The sequence below is a fragment of the Neoarius graeffei genome, chromosome 9, assembly GCF_027579695.1.
Source record: "Neoarius graeffei isolate fNeoGra1 chromosome 9, fNeoGra1.pri, whole genome shotgun sequence".
NCBI lineage: Eukaryota > Metazoa > Chordata > Actinopteri > Siluriformes > Ariidae > Neoarius > Neoarius graeffei.
The window spans coordinates 35,187,159-35,214,128 of NC_083577.1; the positions used below are offsets into that span (position 1 = coordinate 35,187,159).

Below are 26,970 nucleotides of genomic sequence, written 5' to 3' on the forward strand. Positions count from 1 at the left end.
CAAGTCATTCTACCAAAGAATGGTTAAAGAAGAATAAAGTTAATGTTTTGGAATGGCCAAGTCAAAGTCCTGACCTTAATCCAATTGAAATGTTGTGGAAGGACCTGAAGCGAGCAGTTCATGTGAGGAAACCCACCAACATCCCAGAGCTGAAGCTGTTCTGTATGGAGGAATGGGCTAAAATTCCTCCAAGTCTGTGTGCAGGACTGATCAACAGTTACCGGAAACGTTTAGTTGCAGTTATTGCTGCACAAGGGGGTCACACCAGATACTAAAAGCAAAGGTTCACATACTTTTGCCACTCACAGATATGTAATATTGGATCATTTTCCTCAATAAATAAATGACCAAGTATAATATTTTTTGTCTAATTTGTTTAACTGGGTTCTCTTTATCTACTTTTAGGACTTGTGTGAAAATCTGATGATATTTTAGGTCATATTTATGCAGAAATATAGAAAATTCTAAAGGGTTCACAAACTTTCAAGCACCACTGTAGATTATGCGATTATAGCCGAGCTACTTAGTGCATGTAACCCTATCGAGCTACGTAGTCGAGCTACTTACTTCAGCACTGCCCCTTCCGGAAGTGACGAGTGACGAGACCACAAGCGGGAAACACAACAGCCTCGGTCGGCATGACAACAGTAGTAGTAGCGAGCAGCAGAAGAGGTCAGGAGGAACAAGGAGACAAAAACCAAAAACAATTGAACTTTTTGTGTCTTTATTAAGACATAAGTTAAATTGTAAGCAAAAAATGGACTTTAGAAAAATAGGCAATTGTGCAAAATAAGTTGTCTTACAAAACAGTGGTCTGCGCAGGACAGTTTGTAGCCAACAGGTGGCAATGACATGCGGTGTGAATGTAAAGTGGAAATCACTCCTCTTCTTCATGACGACAATCAGAAGTGTACCAACACGATGGGGTGTGTAGCGCCACCTGTAGCTCGGGTGCACAATGTACCTCACACAATAGCTCGATTTCCTTGTGTGCATGTAGGATTGGATTTCTCTGGCACCCTGCTGGGACCCTTAGCTCGATTATCGACAGTAGCTCGATTTGGATGTGCATGTAAACGCACTGAGTGTCGCATTATCATCAGATAACAGTACGGATGCAGTAGAGATAGCCTTCGCAAAAATTGTTCGAACTGAACCGACTGATACTATATGAAAAGTTAACGTTAACACACAATTCATTGATGTTAGCTGACATCCTAGCTAACTGAAAAACTTTACATTATGTATAACGTTAATGTTGGAAAAGGTTTCATGTCACGACACACGTAACATTGCTAAAGTAGGATTATCTTTGACAAACCAAGTTTAATTTACACAGCATATTACATTGTTGGCAGATAACGAGACTTACCTCAAGTCTGTCGCTAGTGTTCATAGATCTCTGAAGTCTCTGACGCAGGTCGTATGTTTACTGTCTATGGTTTAGTCAGGCAAAGGTTTAGTTCACCGTGGGAAAGATGGATTGACTTGGATGTTTGTGATTGGCCAAATGAGTAGCGTGTGATTGGCCAAATGACTCTTGTGAAGGTGGCAATCCCATTTTACTGAAAGTCCCATCCACCGCTGATCCCCCCCCCCCAAAAAAAAACCTCTTCGGATCTAGATGAATCACGAGAGTGACACATTTTGTTTGCAAACTGGCGAATTTCGCCGAAAAGCGACTAGTTTGCAGGTATGAATAATAGCGCAGAGACGACGTGAAAAACCAACGAGACGTTCCGGCAAAGTCCCCTTCTGAGAATGGCCTTTTTATTGAGGTATTTCACCTGACGTCACAGGGTCACGTGATGCCCCGGTGTCCGCCATTTTGAAGGTCAAGCTAGCTAATGTCAACAACATAGTAGCTAGTATGTTACTGTAGCAGTGTTTACGTTCAGTCATTTGGATGACTGTTAAAACCTTTCAGTCTCATGTTTTTCCTTTACTGTATTTACTAGTTTACTGTAATTATGATCCGGCAGCTATTTACACCGGATCCAGTGTAAATAGCTGCCGGAGCGCGCTCCGGCTTGCTCCCCCTCAAATTAAGCAGCGCGCTCCGGCTTGCTCCCGGAGTGCTCCGGCCGAGGTTCCGGAGCGCGCTCCGGCTTGCTCCCCCTCAAATTAAGCAGCGCGGTCCGGCTTGCTCCCGGAGTGCTCCGGCCGAGGTTCCGGAGCGCGCTCCGGCTTGCTCCCCCTCAAATTAAGCAGCGCGCTCCGGGAGCAAGCCGGAGCGCGCTGCTTAATTTGAGGGGGAGCAAGCCGGAGCACGCTCCGGCAGCTATTTACACTGGATCCGGTGTAAATAGCTGCCGGATCATAATTACAGTAAACTAGTAAATACAGTAAAGGAAAAACTTGAGACTGAAAGGTTTTAACAGTCATCCAAATGACTGAACGTAAACATTGCTACAGTAACATACTAGCTACTATGTTGTTGACATTAGCTAGTGCTAACAGCTAGCTGCTAGTACACTGCTACAACACAGACACCGACCCTAATAATACAGTTCTTGGTCATTGCCTGGTAACAGCAAATTTATAACGGGCCATGTCTCAACAGACTAAGAAGTTATTTCAATGACATTTAATAACATTTTGTTTATCCTGAGGACCGAAAGTAAATGAAAACGTGAACAAACCTTAGCTGTAATAAGATGGTGACCACCGGCTCCAGGGACGACCCGCTGATGTAGGCATGTTACCCAGCCTGACACAAAATATTTGTAGGCATCCAAACTCTTATACGCTTTCAGATCAATACCTGTGTATGGCGATGGGTTTTTAACGACATAGGTATACAGATCATGTGGGCCGAAGTCAGGTAAAGACGAGGGCTTCGTGTACTTCCGTACGTCAGTGAACAATCCTGGTGGAAGCAGGTAAACGTCGTTCTCTAAGCCTGCTAACCTCAATTTTTGCAAATACCTCTCCCTCTGCTCGCCCTGTAAATGCCCTACGTCGCTGGATAGTGAAGGTGTTTTCTGCATCTCGCTCCTTTTTCTTTTATGTTTTTCGTTTGTCGCCTTCCTCGCATTCAAACTGATTCGAGCCGTGACGTCCAAAATGGCAGCCTAACGATGCATCACATGATTTGGTCACGTGGGTGAAAAACCTCAATACACAGCAGAGCAAACCAGGAAGTGAATCCCGGCAAGATGGAAGTCCCGTCCCGGATCCGGATTAGCGCTGAACTGGGAGGTAATAAATCTCCAGAGTGGAAGTCCGGGGCAGAGCATGACAGTATCAACTTTTTATATATCAGATTTGCAAAAAATAAAAATGCTCTGTTTCTCAAACTCCAGTGAATGTGGATAAAATAAGAGTTATTCCACTCAATCTCATCGCACATGGCTTATAGCCAATTCGGTGCTATGTGCCTCGTCAGCTATCAGCTCATGTACGACTCGATTTTGTGGAATAATTGTTAAATGTATACTTAACTTTGATGATGTTCAATTTCCTGTTGGGAAAGCCAGTAATTCAGTCAATCTGTCGTCATCTGTTGTTCTGGTTTTTAAAGTGCTGATGACACGAACATGACTCTATGCAATTTCTTAAATAAACTATACAACATGGCAAACATGTTAGATTTCTGTTATAATTACGTGAAAAGAAGCTGTTGTTACGCGAATATCCAACTTTTAATTGCACAGCACAAGAAAACTGGGTCTGTGGCTCGCGGCCATGCTGTGACGTCAGCGGAAGAACACACTGCGGTTCACTGGCTGTTCTACTCAATGGAAATGGCGCATGAAAACGCCGGTGAACTTTCTAGTGCTAGCTCTTCAACAACCAAATACTGGTACTTTAAGCAGTGATCATGATGGCATGATTTTATCTGATTTTAAATAAATGAGATTGATAATAATGTGAATGTTCACAACTAGTACATACAAACTCTGCAGCTTCTGATTCAGCAGCTGCGTCATACTCCGCAAAAACATCAGCAAGAACCTACAATATAAATGGAAATGCAATACACTAAGCTCAAATGACTTTTGGAAAGTATAATTTCTAAATTTTTTCTACATATTCTTGAAGTCGGTCATCAGGGTACTTGCTACCGTTCCCTAACAACGCATGGCAAAGGGTAAAGTGTAGTGTTGCTACGAGTACTTGCTAAAGCCTCCGGTGGAAGATCCTCGATGTGCTGATAAGACATACAGTTCTATATAACACACAAGTGTCACGATAATCACAAAACAGATGCAAATTGTTAAAATACCTAATTTTTAAGCAATCATGTGTTGATCTCTTCCGAATAGAATCTATGATAGCCTACCCTCTTTACCCTTTGCCTCTCGTTGCTAGGCGGCAGTTACATGAAAGCCGCAAGCTTTCACAAGCAAATACATGACTGATATCACGCCGACTTTATGATTACATTTATGATTATCATGAATGTGTACTCTATGATGTGTACTCTATGAGCACTCTGGAGCGAGTCACTTCCAAGATGGCTGCGCAGACCGCAGTGTTACTATTTTTAGCATCATGTCGGAGCACTCTATAGCTCTATGTACCTTTATCTTATGTCGTTTCTCAACACATGTTCTGACAGGAGGACTGTCTTTGGAGGAGTCGGCTTGTCCCAGGCGACTGCTGGATCCGGCGTAGCTACTAGTAGACCCCCTCCGGAATACTGTAGGCACTGCTGATGGTAGTAACACACGTTTGTGCTGAACTGAACACCCAAGAGATTCTTTTAAGCTGGGAAGGGTGTCAAAACAATCCAAATCGAAGTGTTCAGAGCACAGGACGGATGTTGGTGAGGGCTCCCACTTGTCACGAGTGCACCTGACTTGCCTCACCCACTTCGCATGCAGCTCGGGATCTCTGGGAAACTTGAATAAACTTACCCCATCCTTGTGGGTTTTGGAGCAAAAGCTGGCAACACAACGCGAAGGCATAATAACTATATATATATATATATATATATATATTTATATATATATATATATATAAAATGTATAATAATGTATAATAAAAATACTAATAATGATAAACTGAACACCTGCCGCATCAACAACAAACTGGTAAGTGCGGAGGAAGGTTCTTTCGCTGACGTCATATAGCCCCTCCTCCTCTTTCGTCTCCTGGGTGCTGCAGCCCCGTCAAATTTGCCCAAATAGCCACGTTTTTTATCATAACTTGTAAAATAGGCGCCTTCGTGAATTACTGTAATATATGGATCATCGGGAATTACTTTTTATGTTATAAAACATCGCCAAAGATGTCAAAAACGTGTCATCAGCACTTTAACGGCTTAAACAAAGCTCTTTTATCCAGCAGGTAACATTCACTGATGAACCTATTTTACAGGTTGCCACATTTTTATGCAGGTTGCTGTATTAAACTTATTAATAACAGTGACAAAACGCCAAAGCAGCACTAACACTCTGATGAATGATTTATAACCATCCTCTCAGATTAGACATGTTTTTGCAACATTTTTCACAACAGCCATTTCTGCTTTGTTTTAATGCCTTCATAAATAGTTTACAATCACATTTTGCCCTTGGCAGATTAATAAGGCTGAGGATCGCAAATTATTTGTGAGATTTAACTCGACCTCACATCCTTAGTTGTTTTCAGCAAACAACAGTGTACTATATATACTTTTTTAGTTTCTACAAACAGGCTTGACCTTGAACGCTTTCAAAGAAGCCTAGGGCGAGAACAGACATGACTTAAGGCAAAAAGTGATGAGAAGTGAAAGTGTGGAAGAAATACCATACACACATACCAAGTCATAAGACTGCTCTTATCTCTGAACACCTTTATGTTTTGGATTTCTGTTATTTGTGATGCACTACAGTTCAGGATTTTACTTTATTGCACATCAACCCAAGTAACACACGAGTCGAATGCATAAAAAATATTGTAAGGTACAAGATAAGAAGACCTTTATTATCCCACAATGGGGAAATTTCCTGTTTGCAGCAGCACAGTGGATAGCAGCAGAAGAGCCACACAAGTAAAATATATTAATACTGTATATGCAGTGCCTTGCAAAAGTATTCATCCCCCTTAGTGTTTGTCCTGTTTTGTCGCATTACAAGCTGGTAATAAAATGGATTTTGGGGATTTTAGCACCATTTGATTTACACAACATGCCTACAACTTTAAAGGTGCATATAGTTTTTTTATTGTGACACAAACAATAATTAAGATGAAAAAACAGAAATCTGGAGTATGCATAAGTATTCCCCCTACAAGTCTCTTGGGGTATGTCTCTATTAGCTTAGCACATCTAGCCACTGGGATTTTTGCCCATTCCTCAAGGCAAAACTGCTCCAACTCCTTCAAGTTAGATGGGTTGCGTTGGTGTTGTACAGTAATCTTCAAGTTATGCCACAAATTCTCAACTGGATTGAGGTCTGGGCTTTGACTAGGCCATTCCAAGACATTTAAATGTTTCCCTTTAAACCACTCCAGTGTAACTTTAGCAGTATGTTTAGGGTCATTGTCCTGCTAGACTGTTAACCTTCATCCCAGTCTGAAACCTCCAGCTGACTCAAACAGGTTTTCCTCCTGAATTTCCCTGTATTTAGTGCCATCCATCTTTCCTTCAGTCCTGACCAGCTTTCCTGTCCCTGCAGATGAAAAACATCCCCACAGCATGATGCTGCCACCACCATGCTTCATTGTAGGGATGGCGTTCTCAGGGTGTTGGGTTTGCTCCACACATGGCGCAAACAGAGAATCTTATTCCATGTGTTTGGCGAGTCTGACATGTGCTGTTGGGCAAACTCCAAAAAATTTTTTTAAGCAATGACTTTTTTTGGCATTCTTCCATAAAGCCCCGCTCTGTGGAGTGTACGGCTTAAAGTGGTCCTATGGACAGATTCTCCCATCTCCACTGTGGATCTTTGCAGCTCCTTCAGCGTTATCTTTGGTGTCTTTGTTGCATCTCTGATTAATGCCCTCCTTGCCCGGTCTGTGAGTTTTGGTGGGTGGCCTTCTCGTCAGGTTTGTAGTGGTGCCATATTCTTTCCATTTTGCTATAATGGATTTAATGGTGCTCCATGGGATACTCAAAGTTTGGGATTTTTTTTTATAACCCAACCCTGATCTATACTTCTCCACAACTTTGTCTCTGACCTGTTTGGAGGCTCCTTGGTTTTCCTGTTGTTTGCTTAGCAGCGTTGCAGAGTCAGGGTCCTTCCAGGACAGGTTGATTTATACAGACATCATGTAACAGATCATGTGACACTTTGATTGCACACAGGTGGATCTTAATCAACTAATTATGTGACTTATGAAGTGAAATGGTTGGACCAACTCTTATGTAGGGGTTTCATATGAAAGGGGGTGAATACTTATGCACAATCCAGATTTCTGTTTTTTCATCTTAATTATTGTTTGTGTCACAATAAAAAAAAACAATGTGCACCTTTAAAGTGATAGGCATGTTGTGTAAATCAAATGGTGCTAACTCTCCAAAAATCAATTTTAATTTCAGCTTGTAATGCGACAAAACAGGAGAAACACCAAGGGGGATGAATACATTTGCCAGGCACTATGTGTGTGTGTGTGTGTGTGTGTGTGTGTGTGTGTGTGTGTGTGTGTGTGTATACAGTGGTGCTTGAAAGTTTGTGAACCCTTTAGAATTTTCTATATTTCTGCATAAATATGACTTAAAACATCATCAGGTTTTTGCACAAGTCCTAAAAGTAGATAAAGAGAACCCAGTTAAACAAATGAAACAAAAATATTATACTTGGTCATTTATTTATTGAGGAAAATGATCCAATATTACATATCTGTGAGTGGCAAAAGTATGTGAACCTCTAGGATTAGCAGTTAATTTGAAGGTGAAATTAGAGTCAGGTGTTTTCAATCAATGGGATGACAATCAGGTGTGAGTGGGCACCCTGTTTTATTTAAAGAACAGGGATCTATCAAAGTCTGATCTTCACAACACATGTTTGTGGAAGTGTATCATGGCACGAACAAAGGAGATTTCTGAGGACCTCAGAAAAAGTGTTGTTGATGCTCATCAGGCTGGAAAAGGTTACAAAACCATCTCTAAAGAGTTTGGACTCCACCAATCCACAGTCAGACAGATTGTGTACAAATGGAGGAAATTCAAGACCATTGTTACCCTCCCCAGGAGTGGTGGACCAACAAAGATCACTCCAAGAACAAGGCGTGTAATAGTTGGCGAGGCCACAAAGGACCTCAGGGTAACTTCTAAGCAACTGAAGACCTCTCTCACATTGGCTAATGTTAATGTTCATGAGTCCACCATCAGGAGAACACTGAACAACAGTGGTGTGCATGGCAGGGTTGCAAGGAGAAAGCCACTGCTCTCCAAAAAGAACATTGCTGCTCATCTGCAGTTTGCTAAAGATCATGTGGACAAGCCAGAAGGCTACTGGAAAAATGTTTTGTGGACAGGTGAGACCAAAATAGAACTTTTTGGTTTAAATGAGAAGCGTTATGTTTGGAGAAAGGAAAACACCACATTCCAGCAGAAGAACCTTATCCCATCTGTGAAGCATGGTGGTGGTAGTATCATGGTTTGGGCCTGTTTTGCTGCATCTGGGCCAGGACGGCTTGCCATCATTGATGGAACAATGAATTCTGAATTATACCAGCGAATTCTAAAGGAAAATGTCAGGACATCTGTCCATGAACTGAATCTCAAGAGAATGTGGGTCATGCAGCAAGACAACGACCCTAAGCACACAAGTCATTCTACCAAAGAATGGTTAAAGAAGAATAAAGTTAATGTTTTGGAATGGCCAAGTCAAAGTCCTGACCTTAATCCAATCGAAATGTTGTGGAAGGACCTGAAGCGAGCAGTTCATGTGAGGAAACCCACCAATATCCCAGAGTTGAAGCTGTTCTGTACGGAGGAATGGGCTAAAATTCCTCTAAGCCGGTGTGCAGGACTGATCAACAGTTACCGGAAACGTTTAGTTGCAGTTATTGCTGCACAAGGGGGTCACACCAGATACTGAAAGCAAAGGTTCACATGTACTTTTGCCACTCACAGATATGTAATATTGGATCATTTTCCTCAATAAATAAATGACCAAGTATAATATTTTTTGTCTCATTTGTTTAACTGGGTTCTCTTTATCTACTTTTAGGACTTGTGTGAAAATCTGATGATGTTTTAGGTCATATTTATGCAGAAATATAGAAAATTCTAAAGGGTTCACAAACTTTCAAGCACCACTGTAGATTATGCGATTGTAGCCGAGCTACTTAGTGCATGTAACCCTATCGAGCTACGTAGTCGAGCTACTTACTTCAGCACTGCCCCTTCCGGAAGTGACGAGTGACAAGACCACAAGCGGGAAACACAACAGCCTCGGTCGGCATGACAACAGTAGTAGTAGCGAGTAGCAGAAGAGGTCAGGAGGAACAAGGAGACAAAAACCAAAAACAATTGAACTTTTTGTGTGTTTATTAAGACATAAGTTAAATTGTAAGCAAAAAATGGACTTTAGAAAAATATACAATTGTGCAAAATAAGTTGTCTTACAAAACAGTGGTCTGCGCAGGACAGTTTGTAGCCAACAGGTGGCAATGACATGCGGTGTGAATGTAAAGTGGAAATCACTCCTCTTCTTCATGACGACAATCGGAAGTGTACCAACACGATGGGGTGTGTAGCGCCACCTGTGGCTCGGGTGCACAATGTACCTCACACAATAGCTCGATTTCCTTGTGTGCATGTAGGATTGGATTTCTCTGGCACCCTGCTGGGACCCTTAGCTCGATTACCAACAGTAGCTCGATTTGGATGTGCATGTAAACGCACTGAGTGTCGCATTATCATCAGGACCTGAAGCGAGCAGTTCATGTGAGGAAACCCACCAATATCCCAGAGTTGAAGCTGTTCTGTACGGAGGAATGGGCTAAAATTCCTCTAAGCCGGTGTGCAGGACTGATCAACAGTTACCGGAAACGTTTAGTTGCAGTTATTGCTGCACAAGGGGGTCACACCAGATACTGAAAGCAAAGGTTCACATACTTTTGCCACTCGCAGATATGTAATATTGGATCAATTTCCTCAATAAATAAATGACCAAGTATAATATTTTTGTCTCATTTGTTTAACTGGGTTTTCTGTATCTACTTTTAGGACTTGTGTGAAAATCTGATGTTTTAGGTCATATTTATGCAGAAATATAGAAAATTCTAAAGGGTTCACAAACTTTCAATCACCACTGTGTGTGTGTGTGTGTGTGTGTGTATATATATATATATATATATATATATATATATATATATATATGACACATACATTAAAAAGAAAAAATATACCTAAGATAAATACTAAATTAGAGGAATTTTGAAGTAGATGAAACACATTTATTGCACATATCAAATGGTCATAATTGCAAAAGATACAACAGAGAAAAAAAAACAATGAACAATGCAACAACTATTGACAGACATACAGATGTGCATCTACTGTGAGCACTGCTGGCTGTATAGTGTCTGTAAATAAAGTATAATTCTTCCACAGACATTAAAGTTTAATTTACAGGTTTTGGAGAAAGCTGAGGGTATTGACAAAATATTTCATGCATTCCCTTGTGCTGTGCGAGAATGGATTGTTGATTTGGTGCTGTCAGAGGCAATGGATTTGTTTTTTATTTAGCTGAAGGAATTAATTTCACTGGAACCAACTTCGTCGCAGTGGTGAAGCACACACTCATTTATCCACAGATGCCGTGCACAATAAAGTACTCAGGACATTCTTGGAAATAACTCAAAAATGATAGTATGTTATTGTCCTCTTTGAAAGTATTGGAACAGTAAGACTAACAAGTTGGTCTTTTCGCTCTACACTGAATACATTTGGGTTTGAGATCAAAAGATGAATTTGACATGCTAAATCAGAATTTCAGCTTTTATTTCCTGATATTTACATCTCATCTTCAGCGTCCCTCAGGATGCACGCATCTGGGGGGGTCGTGGGTCAGCTATCTTCCTCCACTTCTCATCCAGGGTCAATCCTTTTCCCACGAGGTGTTGGCTGACGGTGTCTCTCCACCTCATCTGGGGGTGTCCTTTGTTTCTCCTGCCTTCCACAGTATGTTCAAATGCCCAATGGGGTAGTCTATCTTTGGGCATTCGAAAGACATGTCCAGCCCAGCGCAACCTGGCTGATTCGATGTCTTCCTCAATTGATCTCACTGCCATTGCCCGATGCAAGATTTTTAAAGGCACCTTGTCAACTAGTCGTTTTCTCATGATCTTTTTGAGATAGGTATTATCTGATATTTACATTTAGATGTGTTAAACAACTTAGAACATGGCGCCTTTGGTGGCTGACCATTATTTCACCATATATATCACCAAAGGCTGATCACCCTTAGTGGCCGCCTGCATTATTCTACAAAAGAAGACCAGAGAAGAATGATCTGAAAACTTGTTTCAAGAGTTGGGTTGGATCCCTTTACCTGATCGCTGGACTTTCCATAAATGCCCATCTGTATTCAAATGCTTGAAAGGACTTTGCCCGTCATGCCACAGGAACATGTTACCCGCAATTCTGAAGTTCATAACTACAACACTAGAAACAAATCTAGCATTCACACAGTTGAAATATCATCCAAGTCTGGTTCTAGATCCTTTAAATATTCTGCTGCTAAATTATTCAAGTGTCTGGATTCTATAGTTGAAAACTCTGTGTTAAATCATTTTGCTCAAACTCTTGGTTTTATATAACTAAAAATGTTCTAGATTAATTCTAAATTGTCCAATGTACTTAAACCTCTACATTTTAATTGTCAATACAAATCATGAGGGTGGCATGGTGGTGTAGTGGTTAGCGCTGTCGCCTCACAGTAAGAAGGTTCTGGGTTCGAGCCCAGTGGCCGACGGGGGCCTTTCTGTGTGGAGTTTGCATGTATTCCCCGTGTCTGCGTGGGTTTCTACCGGGTGCTCCGGTTTCCCCCACAGTCCAAAGACATGCAGGTTAGGTTAACTGGTGACTCTAAATTGACCGTAGGTGTGAATGGTTGTTTGTCTCTCTGTCAGCCCTACGATGATCTGGCAACTTGTCCAGGGTGTACTCCGCCTCTCACCCATAGTCCGCTGGGATAGGCTCCAGCTTGCCCGTGACCCTGTACAAGATAAGCAGCGACAGATAATGGATGGATATTATTATTACCCAATTTTTAGGTGAGCAAAAGTATAGGAACAGAGAGTCAGAGTAAATGAAATTAAATAACACTTAATATTTGGTTGCATATCCCTTGCTTACAATAACTGCATCAACTCAACATCATCTCCAAACTGTTGCATTCGTCTAGCTTTTATTCAGGTGTTGTTTATTTAGCAGGTGAAATGCATGCTCAGTTGGGTTACGGTCCAGTGATTGATATGGCCAGGCTAAAGCCCTCCATTTTTTTTTCTCCTGACCCTGTAGAACAGGATAAAGCGGCTAGAGATAATGTGATGAGATGAGAAGTCCTTTGTTGTGTTAGCAGTGTGTCTTGAGTCATTGTCTTGCTGCCTGATGAAGTTCCTCTCAATTAGATTGGATGCATTTCTTTAAATTGGCAGACAGAATGTTTCTGTAGACTTGTGAATTCATTCTGCTACTACCATCATGAGTTACATCATCAATATAGATTAGTAGGTGCATTCCAGAAGCAGCCATGCAAATCCAAGCCATGACACAACCTCCACCATGCTTGATCGATGAGCTCATGTGGTTTAGATCATGAGCATATCCTTTCTTTCTCCATACACTGGCCTTTCCAGCACTTTGGTAAAGGTTTGTCTTGGTTGCAGAACTTTTGTGGCCAGGGCCGGAGTGGGCCCTGTTTTCAGTCTGGGAGTTTAATTCACATTCAGGCCACTTTGAAATGGAGGAGGAATTTGAGTACATTAAAAAAGATAAAACAAATAACTGTTCTTTCACAATGCTTTTTATTTGGTTTAAATTCAGGTAGTGACAATGTATGTTGTTCGTCGTTCTCTGCATTACTTTAGGGTTAATAAAACTTCCATTACGCGGTAGTTTAATGACCACAAACATAATGCAGAGACCGACGAACGATTTCATCTAGTATGAGACGGGGCTCCACTTAAAATTGGATGGTGTGTGGCCACGTGTCTAATCCGCATATACATTTATCTGTGTCACCAACATGTCCCAAAGTTCCTTAGTGAAAATATTTGAAAACACATCCAAAGGACATGCATCTTCAGAAATCGGCATCTTCGGCCCGGGTGTGGGAATGAACTTTTACGTCGGGGGCGAAATCCTGCTGACTGCCACTCCAAATAGCAAAGCAGCGAGTATGGCTGATTGTTTCACGTTATTTAAGACGAATTACACAACACATTTTTAGTCACATAGTCTTAAAATAACGAAAGCACCCATCTCGCGTGCATTTGAACCAATGCTTGTGCATTACATGACGCATACGCCTCGAAAATAATGGCAAATCAACAATGCTGGGTACTCAGCAACCGGCAGATAAAGCGTGAGGGCGCATTAGGCAACTCAAAAATGGTTAAATGAAATGTAGGCTAAAGCAAGTGTTCGATTCTGCTTAGAATATTGGCATACGCATACACCTCTTCTAAGTTATATATTTAACAACAATTATTTAACATCAAATATGACTTCTAGGCCTATGTGTTCATAACCACAATGTGCGCACGCCTGTGGAAATGCATGGTGTGACAGCGAGATGAAATAGGCTGGATGAGGAAATAACGCGCAACAGCACATTTGGGACCTGTTCATCTAAAATTGTTAATAATGTAAAGCAATGTCCGGTTCTTCTTAGAATTAAGACATACACCACATCTATACCGTGTAAATTGCGAGATTTCACATGACATCAAAAAGCTGAATTGACATCGCAAACTATCGACACATTATAGGCCTAGCATAGACTGATAAAATCGACAAACAGGGTTATCATACTCCATATCTTTCGTAACCTACCAGCTGGTCTTGAGAACATATCTGTCAATTTGGCACATTTTGCTGCCACCTCCTTCCTTTTTTTAAGCTTCGCCCTTTCGGTTCCACCTGGCCTCTTTCTGCCCTCCATGACTGACGCGCGCTGTTTCGCGCCAATGTTGTTTAAGTTCCCCGCAATACAGAGGAGGAGTCTTGGACCAAACCAACTGCAATAGAGGGGAGGGGAGAATTTCCTTATTTGGTAGCGCCTATTTAATCTGCTGCGATGCTGTCGGCGTCTGGGCTGCCATGTGAAAATGCAGAGTGCAGTTGAATTGATGATTAATGCAAGAATAAGATCAGTGACCAAAATTAGTGAAAATTATTTTCCCCATGCTCCAAGCAGGCCACCATTGATGGTTTGGGCCGGGGATGGTCCCGGCTAAATATAGGGCCACCCCGGCATTGACCATGAGGCTAATCTGTGCAGTCGAGAATGACAAACCCATGTGAAAAAAAGTGTTCTTCTAATCATACAGTTCTACCAGAAATCCCAAAATCTTACATCCAGCAACTATAGGTTTTATTTAAAAAAAAAAAAAGAAAAAAAAAAAGAGATGCCTTGATATGAAATCCTGGAAGGTGAAGCAAGTGGTGGTAATCTCACATAGTAATGAAACTATTTCAGGAAATCATTCAGTCTGCCACAATGAAGGGAAATGAGTTTTCAGATTTAAAAAAAAAATTATACTTCCTGTGTGCAGATCCAATTCATATTTATTCATATGTATTTTGACTGTGAACTTATAAACAAAAAAGTATGCATTTACAGAGATGTCCAGAAGCGCCAGCAGCCGGTGATTTTCTCCAGCTACACAGACGGTCTGCGCCGGCTACTCGATACCAGAAAAAATAAGAACTTCCTTTCAATGTTCAAGCGATTTATATCATCTCCACTGCCCATAATTTGCTACAAATCCAATTATTCCACCATGAAATCGTCTTCCATTTGGGTCTAACATGACCAGAAGCGACACCATATTTGTTGATCAAGTCTCACGTTCTCATTGGCTGAACCGGACCCTGTGACCACGCTGTAGCACCATGTAGTTATGTTACAGAGCCAGGCAGCGTACTACAGAGGGAATTAAGAAAGCCAAGCACACACACGTCTGGAGGGAAATTTCATACAGATTTTGCAAGTATTTTAGAGGGAACTGGTTAGTAATTTATTAGCTGAGAATGCACCAGAAGTCATGGAAATTTTAAACTTTTCGGGGGGTCATGCCCCCAGACCCACCTAGCATTAGCTTTGGTGCACTGCAGTGCTTTCACCACTGCAAATTCCAGAGCCATCTACTACTTTTTTTTTTTAGCCGGCTACTTCAGATTTTCTGGAGAACGCTGCATTTAAAACAAACAAAGATGTGTTTAAAAATAATTGACAGGGAAAAATATTTGGACACGATGGGATATTAGATATATATAGTATATATGTAAAGGTTATACACGGAGTGCAGAATTATTAGGCAAGTTGTATTTTTGAGGATTAGTTTTATTATTGAACAACAACTATGTTCTCAATCAAACAAAAAGACTCATAAATATCAAAGCTGAATATGTATGGAAGTTAGAGTGGGGTGTTTTTAGTTTTGGCCATTTTAGGAGAATATGTATGTGTTCAGGTAACTTTCACTGTGCAGAATTATTAGGCAACTTAATAAAAACCAAATATGTAGCCATTTCACTTATTTATTTTCACCAGGTACACTGATATGACAACTCCAGATTTGCAAATAAACATATCTGACATTCAAACACAAAACAAAAACAAATCAGTGACCAATATAGCCACCCTTCTTCATGAGGACACTCAAAAGCCTTCCATCCATAGATTCTGTCAATTTCTTTATCTGTTCACGACCAACATTGTGTGCAGCAGCAACCACGGCCTCCCAGACGCTGTTCAGAGAGGTGTACTGTTTTCCCTCTTTGTAGACCTCACGTTTTATAATGGACCACAGGTTCTCTATGGGGTTTAGGTCAGGTGAACAAGGGGGCCATGTCATTATTTTTTTCACCTTTCAGACCTTTACTGGCTAGCCACGCAGTGGAGTATTTGGACGCATGAGATGGAGCATTATCCTGCATGAAAATCATGTTCTTCTTGAAAGATGCTGACTTTTTCCTATACCACTGCTTGAAGAAGGTTTCTTCCAGGAACTGGCAGTAGGTCTGGGAGTTGAGTTTGAGTCCATCCTCAACTCGAAAAGGTCCAACAAGCTCGTCTTTGATGATACCAGCCCATAGCAGTACTCCACCTCCACCTTGCTGGCGTCCGAGTCGGAGTGGAGCTCTGTGCCCATTACTGATCCAGCCACAGGCCCATCCATCTGGCCCATCAAGAGTCACTCTCATCTCATCAGACCACAGCACCTTAGAAAAATCAGTCTTAAGATATTTCTTGGCCCAGTCTTGACGTTTTATCTTGTGTGCCTTACTCAGTGGTGGTCGTTTTTCAGCCTTCCTTACCTTGGCCATGTCCCTCAGTATTGCACACCTTGTACTCTTTGACACTCCAGGAATGTTGCAACTCTGGAATATGGCAGAACTGGATGCTAATGGCTGCTTGTCAGCTTCACGCTTGATTTTCCGCAGATCATGTGCAGTTATTTTGCGCCTTTTTTTTTTCCCACACGCTTCTTTCGACCCTGTTGACTATTCGCAATGAAACGCTTGATTGTTCGGTTATCACGTTTCAACATCTTCGCAATTTCAAGAGTGCTGCATCCGTCTGCAAGACATCTCACAATTTTAGACTTTTCAAAGTCTGTCAGATCTCTCTTCTGACCCATTTTGCCAGAGGAAAAGAGGTTGCCTAATAATTATGCACACCTGATATAGCATGTTGATGTCATTAGACCACACCCCCTCTCATTACACAGATGCACAGCACCTGATATACTTAATTGGTAGTAGGCTTTCAAGCCTAAACAGCTTGGAGTGGGACAACATGCATTAAAAGGATGCTGTGGTCAAAATACTCACTTGCCTAATAATTCTGCACTCAGTGTAGATCTGTATACAAATATTTCCCAAAAAATGGTGTCATTATAAAAGAAGTTGCCATTGGTTGGGAAAATTTCACACAAGTATCATGGTGAAGGTAAAGGAACTTCCTCAAGTTACTAAGGACCACATTATTAATCAACACTCAAAAGGAAAAAAGCTATAGAACTCTGCCAATAATTTACCTCATCATGTTTGGAGACAGAAGGATTGCATAGATCATCCCAAGAACACCATAACCACAATGAAGTACAGAAGTAGGAGCTTCATGATACGGGTTGCTTCTATCCAAATAGTACTGGGGCATTCCAGGACCATCCATCCATTATCTGTAGCCGCTTATCCTGTTCTGCAGGGTCGCAGGCAAGCTGGAGCCTATCCCAGCTGACTATGGGCAAGAGGCAGGGTACACCCTGGACAAGTCGCCAGGTTATCACAGGGCTGACACAGAGACAAACAACCATTCACACACCTTCACATTTACACCTACGGTCAATTTTGAGACACCAATTAGCCTAACCTGCATGTCTTTGGACTGTGGGGGAAACTGGAGCACCCGGAGGAAATCCACGCAGACACGGGGAGAACATGCAAACTCTACATAGAAAGGCCCTCGCCGGCTGCTGGGCTTGAACCCAGGGCCTTCTTGCTGTGAGGCGACAGTGCTAACCACTACACCACCATGCCACCCGCATTCCAGGTCATTAAAGGAAAAATGAATGGAATGATATACCTGGATACACACTATATGACCAGTATATGGAAACCTGACCATCGAACCCATGCTCCCATTCCAAAGCCATGTTGACATTGGTCCTCTCTTTGGTGTTATAATAACCTCTACTCTTCTAGGAAGACTGGATTCATGTTCATTTAGTTACTAGAGCATTTGTGAGGTCAGCCACTGATGTCAGGTAAGGTCCCTGGCACACAGGAAGCAGTCCAGTTCATCCCAAAGGCATTCAGTGGTATTGAGGTTAGAGTTTGGGCCACTTAATTTCTTTCCACACCAACTTTGGCAAACCTTGTTTTCATGAAGCTTGCTTTATTCACAGGGTCATTGTCATGAAAATGTAATGCTACCCTTTCTGGCAGCAGTTTGTGGAAGACCCACATAGGGGTGTGATGATCAGGTGTCTACATACTTTTGGCTGTATAATGTATTAGAATAGAATCTAATTTTATTGGACAAGAAACTGAATCTGAGGAGAAGATGGACGTTTCAAGAAGCCCATGATCCCAAACATGCAAACAAAATAACTCAAAAAGGCATCACATGAACTTGCCAATCTCATGGCTTGAACCCCACTGAAAATTTATGGGGGGTTTTGAAACTATAAGGCCATTAGAGGGCCCCTGATAAGCTTGGGGAATTGAAGATAATATGTCAAGAGGAATGGGCCAAAAAAAATTTAACTACAATGCTGCAAAAAGCTAATTACTTCTTCCTGTAGACATCTCAAAGCTGTAATTCCGATAACAGCTTTGCAACAAAGTACTAATCTTGGTAATTTGTGGTGTGTGAATACTTTTTCCATATCTTTGTTTATGCTTATTGTACTTTTGAAGTGGATATATCAGGGCTTTGAACCGGTTCAAGGAACGAAAACGAAAACCGGGAACTTTTTCTATTTCACATGGAACAGGAACGAAACCAGAAACTTTATTATTTTTTATGTTCCGGAACAGAAACGCTTATTAAAAATAATGGTAACCAGTTAATACCGGTTTTTATTTCGTTCCTCAAAGTTTCCGTAGCCTACAAATAAAAAAGTCATTCTTCTCCTGCGCAAGTTTCTATGACCCGCTGGGGTTCACTTCCTGTGTGACGGTCGCTGACTGAATGGAGAGAGCGGGAAGGTGGACTGCTATCACGTCTCCATGTGATAATAAGTGAATTACTGAGTGTCTGAGCAAAGGAGAGCCTGAACGTTGCAACCTCCCTATTGGCTGTTTGTAAAAATGTATCAGTTGTTGCCCCTCCCACGGGAATCATCGCGGGCTCGAGAGACGAGACCTGACGAGTTAGTTCGTTGGTAGCGGAACAAAATGTCTGGACACAAATCGGGTTTTCAGAAAAGGAAAGCAAATAAACGGAGGGTCGAAAATACAAAAAAGGAGGTAGAAAATGCAAAACGAGTTTTAAGGTAGGACAAATGGTTAGTTTTCTGAGGCAGCCCTCCGTGGCTGCAGGCTTTCAGTTGTGTCATTGAATGGTTACTTTTCTGAGGCAGCCCGCCGTGGCTGCCTGCAGGCTTATTTATTATAGCCCATTTAGTTAAAATAGTTGATATAAAATATTTATAGTTATGTGATGGTTGTCCTGATTTACACTGTTTTTTTTTTTTTTTTTTTTTTGGGGGGGGGGGGGGGGTTGCGCGATGTTGCACCCGGGTCCAGATTAGGGCAGAACCGGCCCTGGCTACATTTCAGGTGTAGTTTGTTTTATGAATGTATGTACTTGCATAGATGTGTACTTGGTCTTCCAATATGGCGCCTAACAAAATCTCGCGGCGCGGTGACGTCATGCGGTAGCCCTCTATAGGGCCTGACTAGCCTTTGGTAACACACTAAACGAATTATCTTTCATTTTTGGCACTTTTTCTGTTTGTGTAGATGGGAAGACATACTGAGAATCCAAATCGCCAACATTTGAAATAATAATTGTTTTGAATTATTTCTTGTCTTATTTAATGAAGGTTGTAATAGAATTAGCCTACATTTGGCTTAAGCTGGATGAGACAGAGACATAATTTTATAGCCATTTGTTAAACAGCTGACAGGGAACGTAATTAACCGTTCCGGGAACGAAATTTTTTTGTTCTAACCGGTTCGGGAACGTCTATTTAATGGTGGAACCCAAAACCGGAAACGTTAAAATTCCGTTTCTGTTCGGAACGAACCAATAGGAAAAAAATTCTGGTTCAAAGCCCTGGGATATATGCACTGGAAGTATGTTAAAGAAGACTAAAAAAAAAAATCAAATATTTGATATCCCTTCCCTGTATATACAGGGTCTTGCAAAAGTATTCATCCCCCTTGGTGTTTGTCCTGTTTTGTTGCATTACAAGCTGGAATTAAAATGGATTTTCAGAGGGTTAGCACCATTTTGATTTACACAACATGCCTACCACATTAAAAGATGCAAATTGTTTTGTTTTTTTTTTATTATTGTGACACTAACAATATTTAAGATGAAAAAACCCCAGAAATCTGGAGTGTCTATAGCTATTCACCCCTCAAAGTCAATACTTTGTAGAGCCACCTTTTGTAATAATTACAGCTGCAAGTCTCTTGGGGTATGTCTCTATTAGCTTAGCACATCTAGCCACTGGGATTTTTGCCCATTCCTCAAGGCAAAACTGCTCCAACTCCTTCAAGTTAGATGGGTTGTGTTGGTGTACAGCAATCTTCAATTTATGCCACAGATTCTCAATTGGATTGAGGTCTGGGCTTTGATTAGGCCATTCCAAGACATTTACTGTAAATATTTTGCTTTAAACCACTGCAGTGTAGCTTTAGCAGTATGTTTAGGGTCATTGTCCTGCTGGAACATGAACCTTCCTCCCAGTCTCAAACCTCTGGCCGACTCAAACAGGTTTTCCTCCAGAATTGCCCTGTATTTAGTGCCATCCATCTTTCCTTCAGTCCTGACCAGCTTTCCTGTCCCTGCAGATGAAAAATATCCCCACAGCATAATGCTGCCACCACCATGCTTCATTGTAGGAATGATGTTCTCAGGGTGTTGGGAAGTGTTAGGTTTGCGCCACACATGGCGCTTCCCATGATGGTCAAAAATAGTCAGAGAATCTTTTTCCATGTGTTTGGGGAGTCTGCCACATGCTGTTGGGCAAACTCCAAATGTGTTTTCTTTAAGCAATGAGGTTTTTTTCTGGCCACTCTTCCATAAAGCCCCTCATCATCGTGTTCCCTTTTCTGGAGATTTTGACTCCCTAGGGTGCGTCTATTGTATCCAATAGACACTGAAATTTTGTCCTTTCCATCATCATTCTCCTCATCTGGGAGCATCTATCCCCAACAGTCTCTCCAACCTCATCTAACTTGGGGAGCGTTCATCAAAAAGTATCTGTTTCCTTATGTCTCCATTATCCATCCTGCAGACATGTGCCAGGTATTTTAATCACTGGTATAAGCAAAAGGACTTGATTGGTTTTGTCTCAGTAATGCAGTCTGCATTTAAGAGTTCCCTCTCTGTGGACTGTACAGCTTAAAGTGGTCCTATGGACAGATACTCCCATCTCCGCTGTGGATCTTTGCAGCTCCTTCACTGTTATCTTTGGTGTCTTTGTTGCATCTCTGATTAATGCCCTCCTTACCCGGTCTGTGAGTTTTGGTGGGTGGCCTTCTCTTGTCAGGTTTGTAGTGGTGCCATATTTTTCCATTTTGCTATAATGGATTTAATGGTGCTCCCTGGGATATTCAAAGTTTGGGATATTTTTTATAACTCAACCCTGATCTATACTTCTCCACAACTTTGTCTCTGACCTGTTTGGAGGCTCCTTGGTTTTCCTGTTGCTTGCTTAGTAGTGTTGCAGAGTCAGGGTCCTTCCAGAACAGGTTGATTTATACAGACATCATGTAACAGATCATGTGACACTTTGATTGCACAAAGTGCAATCTTAATCAACTAATTATGTGACTTATGAAGTGAATTGGTTGGACCAGCTCTTATTTAGGGGTTTCATACGAAAGAGGGTGAATACTCCAGATTTCTGGGGGGGAAGGGGGGGGGGTCCCATCTTAATTACTGTTTTTGTCACAATAAAAAAAATGTGCACCTTTACAGTGGTAGGCATGTTGTGTAAATCAAATAGTGCTAACCCTCCAAAAATCCATTTTAATTCCAGCTTGTAATGCAACAAAACAGGAGAAACACCAAGGGGGATGAATACTTTTGCAAGACACCATAATTCAAGCTATCGAAGCAAAAAAATGCAAATAGGAAGATATGAAGAGCTTCCAGATAGGACCTGCACCACATGGTCCAGTAAATAGCAACATCTCATCTCATCTCATTATCTGTAGCCGCTTTATCCTGTTCTACAGGGTCGCAGGCAAGCTGGAGCCTATCCCTGCTGACTACGGGCGAAAGGCGGGGTACACCCTGGACAAGTCGCCAGGTCATCACAGGGCTGACACATAGACACAGACAACCATTCACACTCACATTCACACCTACGGTCAATTTAGAGTCACCAGTTAACCTAACCTGCATGTCTTTGGACTGTGGGGGAAACCGGAGCACCCGGAGGAAACCCACGCGGACACGGGGAGAACATGCAAACTCCACACAGAAAGGCCCTCACCGGCCACGGGGCTCGAACCCGGACCTTCTTGCTGTGAGGCGACAGCGCTAACCACCGTGCCGCCCTAAATAGCAACATTTTAATGGTAAATAAAAATGACTGGTTTCCACTCTGGGGCAGCCCGGTGGTGTAGTGGTTAGCGCTGTCTCCTCACAGCAAGAAGGTCCGGGTTCGAGCCCCGTGGCCGGGGAGGGCTTTTCTGTGTGGAGTTTGCATGTTCTCCCTGTGTCCGTGTGGGTTTCCTCTGGGTGCTCCGGTTTCCCCTACAGTTCAAAGACATGCAGGTTACAGTGGTGCTTGAAAGTTTGTGAACCCTTTAGAATTTTCTATATTTCTGCATAAATATGACTTAAAACATCATCAGATTTTCACACAAGTCCTAAAAGTAGATAAAGAGAACCCAGTTAAACAAACAAGACAAAAATAGAATACTTGGTCATTTATTTATTGAGGAAAATCATCCAGTGTTACATATCTGTGAGTGGCAAAAGTATGTGAACCTCTAGGATTAGCAGTTAATTTGAAGATGAAATTAAAGTCAGGTGTTTTCAATCAATGGGATGACAATGAGGAGTGAGTGGGCATCCTGTTTTATTTAAAGAACAGGGATCTATCAAAGTCTGATCTTCACAACACATGTTTGTGGAAGTGTATTATGGCACGAACAAAGGAGATTTCTGAGGACCTCAGAAAAAAGTGTTGATGCTCATCAGGCTGAAAAAGGTTATAAGAGCATCTCTAAAGAGTTTGGACTCCACCAATCCACAGTCAGAGAGATTGTGTACAAATGGAGGAAATTCAAGACCATTGTTACCCTCCCCAGGAGTGGTCGACCAACAAAGATCACTCCAAGAGCAAGGCGTGTAATAGTCGGTGAGGTCACAAAGGACCCCAGGGTAACTTCTAAGCAACTGAAGGCCTCTCTCACATTGGCTAATGTTCATGAGTCCAGCATCAGGAGAACACTGAACAACAATGGTGTGCATGGCAGGGTTGCAAGGAGAAAGCCACTGCTCCCCAAACAGAACATTGCTGCTCATCTGCAGTTTGCTAAAGATCACATGGACAAGCCAGAAGGCTATTGGAAAAATGTTTTGTGGATGGATGAGACCAAAACAGAACTTTTTGGTTTAAATGAGAAGTATTATGTTTGGAGAAAGGAAAACACTGCATTCCAGCAGAAGAACCTTATCCCATCTGTGAAACATGGTGGTGGTAGTATCATGGTTTGGGCCTGTTTTGCTGCAGCTGAGCCAGGACGGCTTGCCATCATTGATGGAACAATGAATTCTGAATTATACCAGTGAGGAAACCCACCAACATCCCAGAGTTGAAGCTGTTCTGTACGGAGGAATGGGCTAAAATTCCTCCAAGCCGGTGTGCAGGACTGATCAACAGTTACCGGAAACGTTTAGTTGCAGTTATTGCTGCACAAGGGGGTCACACCAGATACTGAAAGCAAAGGTTCACATACTTTTGCCACTCACAGATATGTAATATTGGCTCATTTTCCTCAATAAATAAATGACCAAATATAATATTTTTGTCTCATTTATTTAATTGGGTTCTCTTTATCTACTTTTAGGACTTGTGTGAAAATCTGATGATGTTTTAGGTCATATTTATACAGAAATATAGAAAATTCTAAAGGGTTCACAAACTTTCAAGCACCACTGTAGGTTAACTGGTGACTCTAAATTGACCGTAGGTGTGAATGTGAGTGTGAATGGTTGTCTGTGTCTATGTGTCAGCCCTGTGATGACCTGGTGACTTGTCCAGGGTGTACCCCGCCTTTCGCCCGTAGTCAGCTGGGATAGGCTCCAGCTTGCCTGCGACCCTGTAGAACAGGATAAGCGGCTACAGATAATGGATGGATGGATGGGTTTCCATTCTGTGTTTTGTGCCCCCAGGCCATGAAGACTTCCACTGCACGGCTTAGAACAGTCTCCATATCAATATATAAGCACACCATCATCTGCGTTCATTTACATAATTACTAGCCAAAATATTTCGCTTCCCTCATACGAGAGGTCACCATTGCAGGTTAGTTTCTTAATTGCAGTTTTCCATCATCAGTAAATGATTCTCACAGGCTTATAAGTCGAGTAAATGTCAGTGTTAAGATGCTCAAAGGTCATGACTCAGCGTGCGCGTGTGTTTGTGCGTTTATCCCTAGATGGCTGGACCACATCGGTCTGTTCAAATCAAATGCTGGCTTACTGCAAAGGCACATCTTCCCTTTGCACTAAATAATTGATTGCCATTGCATTATTAAAGCACTTTGATTATTAATACAGGCAGGCACATGAAGGGGAGAGCTATACACACACACACGTCAAACGGGAGAGAGGGAAAGAGAACATAGAGAACAGTCTGAGATAAACACATCAATATCACTTCCACAGACAGCTCTTAAAGACACACACACACACACACTTTGCTGCCAAGCACAGGACACAGGAAGCTGCCAGGCGTACACAAACTGAACACAGCTACAGAGACTTTGTTTATAGGAACACATGAAGATTATGCAATGGAATACATTGTCTTGACCCCTGTGTACAACTGCATACACAGCTGATCAACCCGGTTAGGGCTGGAGAATTCTCATAGTGGTACGTACACACACACACACACACTTTTTGCAGTAGTAAAAAGAACCTGCTTTTTCCAGACAGCAGGAGAAACCTATTATTTCTTAAATCGGGTTTTTAAATTGTAGATCAAAGGCCTAATGGTTAAAGAAGCAGCTTTGGAACTAAAAGGTTGCTGGTTTGATTCCCTGGACCAGCAGCAATGACTTAAGCATCACTGAGCAAGGCACCTAACCCCCAACTGCTCCTCAGGCTGCTCTGGGTATGTTGCACGTCGCTCTGGATAAGCGCGTCTGCTAAATGCCATTAAAGCTAGACTGCCTTTCAGATTTTTCAAGTGCAGATCATGAAAAGAATTTTCCCCGACACCCATTTTTGTTTAGTGGACCGAAAGCTACTGAATTGGAAAATCACAGACTTCCAATTTTATTAGTTTTTTTAAAAATAGAACAATTAATGAATTTAAGGCCACATGGCCCTAAATTCTCCATTATTTTTTCCTGCTTCATCATGACATAATACAAGATACTACACCAGGGGTGCCCAAACTGATCCATAAAGGGCCGTGTGGCTGCAGGTTTTCATTCCAGCCATGCAGCAGCACACCTCATTTGGCTTATTCAATCAACTGACACACCCACCCTTTAATCAAGGGTGGGTGTGGCTGCAAGTATTTGACTGTGTGAAGACAGTTCAGTTGATTGAATGAGCCAAGTCAGGTGTGCTGCTGCATGGCTGGAATGAAAACCTGCAGCCATACGGCCCTTTATGGATCAGTTTGGACACCCCTGTACTACACCATGCATGACGTGGTGGGCTTTCTCCGTTCGCGCAAGGCATCGTGGGACACAAATTTGAAACAGTAGAGAAAAATGGAGGACACGAGTGTGCGAATGAAACGTGAAAGGCCGACTACAGTAACAGAAAGCGAGAAGAAAAGACGTTTTGTTATATGCGAAGGAAAGGAAACGCAGGAGCAAACTAATAAATATCGGTGGTCAGCGAGCACCTCGGTGTGATCAGCTGTTCGTTTAGCGACAGAATGATGGAACTGTCAGTGCACGGTCAAAGGTAAACCTGTGCATGTGCACACGGACTTCCTCTGTCTGCTTGACTGTGCGAAGTGAGAGATTTCATGCACATTATTTGCTCGGGAATCCCCTCAAATTAAATAACTTCCCAGCCATAGAATGGCCCGATATTTTGTGAGATATTACAGAAATAAACATATATCACAATGACCAAATTTCAGAGGGAACTAAATTTCACCGTGAGGCAGCACGGTGGTGTAGTGGTTAGCGCTGTCGCCTCACAGCAAGAAGGTCCGGGTTCGAGCCCAGCAGCCGGCGAGGGCCTTTCTGTGTGGAGTTTGCATGTTCTCCCCGTGTCCGCGTGGGTTTCCTCCGGGTGCTCCGGTTTCCCCCACAGTCCAAAGACATGCAGGTTAGGTTAACTGGTGACTCTAAATTGACCGTAGGTGTGAATGTGAGTGTGAATGGTTGTCTGTGTCTATGTGTCAGCCCTGTGATGATCTGGCGACTTGTCCAGGGTGTACCCCGCCTTTCGCCCGTAGTCAGCTGGGATAGGCTCCAGCTTGCCTGCGACCCTGTAGAACAGGATAAAGCGGCTACAGATAATGAGAATGAGACTAAATTTCACCAATTTAATGAAATCGAAAGGCTGTCTAACTTTAATGTAATGTAACGTAACAGGCGATCATATCTGGTCATGCCAGTGATGTGAGCATGTATATGCTGAGTTGTGCAGGGTGGACAAATTTTCTGATGGCAAGAAACGTAATCTAATTTCATATGAGTTTTACAGAAAATCTTGCCTGCTCACAGTCTAATCCCAAACAAATAGGATTTGAACTGTGTGAACATGATGTGTCCAGATGTTTATTAAACTGGTATACTCCAGATTTCATCATTCTTGTAGCTTGCACAGCTTTTCTATTAGGTTCACTGCAATTACTGAATAATTTATTCATAGTACTTAGTGAATGAGATGCTTTAGTAAGGTTAATAGCAGAGTTCCCCAAGTGTAAAGTGTGCAGAGTGGAGCTTCATATTTAAGAGAATAT

At 42.0% G+C, this 26,970-nt stretch overlaps 1 protein-coding gene across 1 annotated transcript in view; it reads left to right on the forward strand.

Annotated features, from left to right (window-relative positions):
• kcnh3 (potassium voltage-gated channel, subfamily H (eag-related), member 3) overlaps positions 1-26,970 on the forward strand; it is a 492,909-nt gene that overhangs the window by 452,535 nt on the left and 13,404 nt on the right. The window lies entirely within an intron of this gene.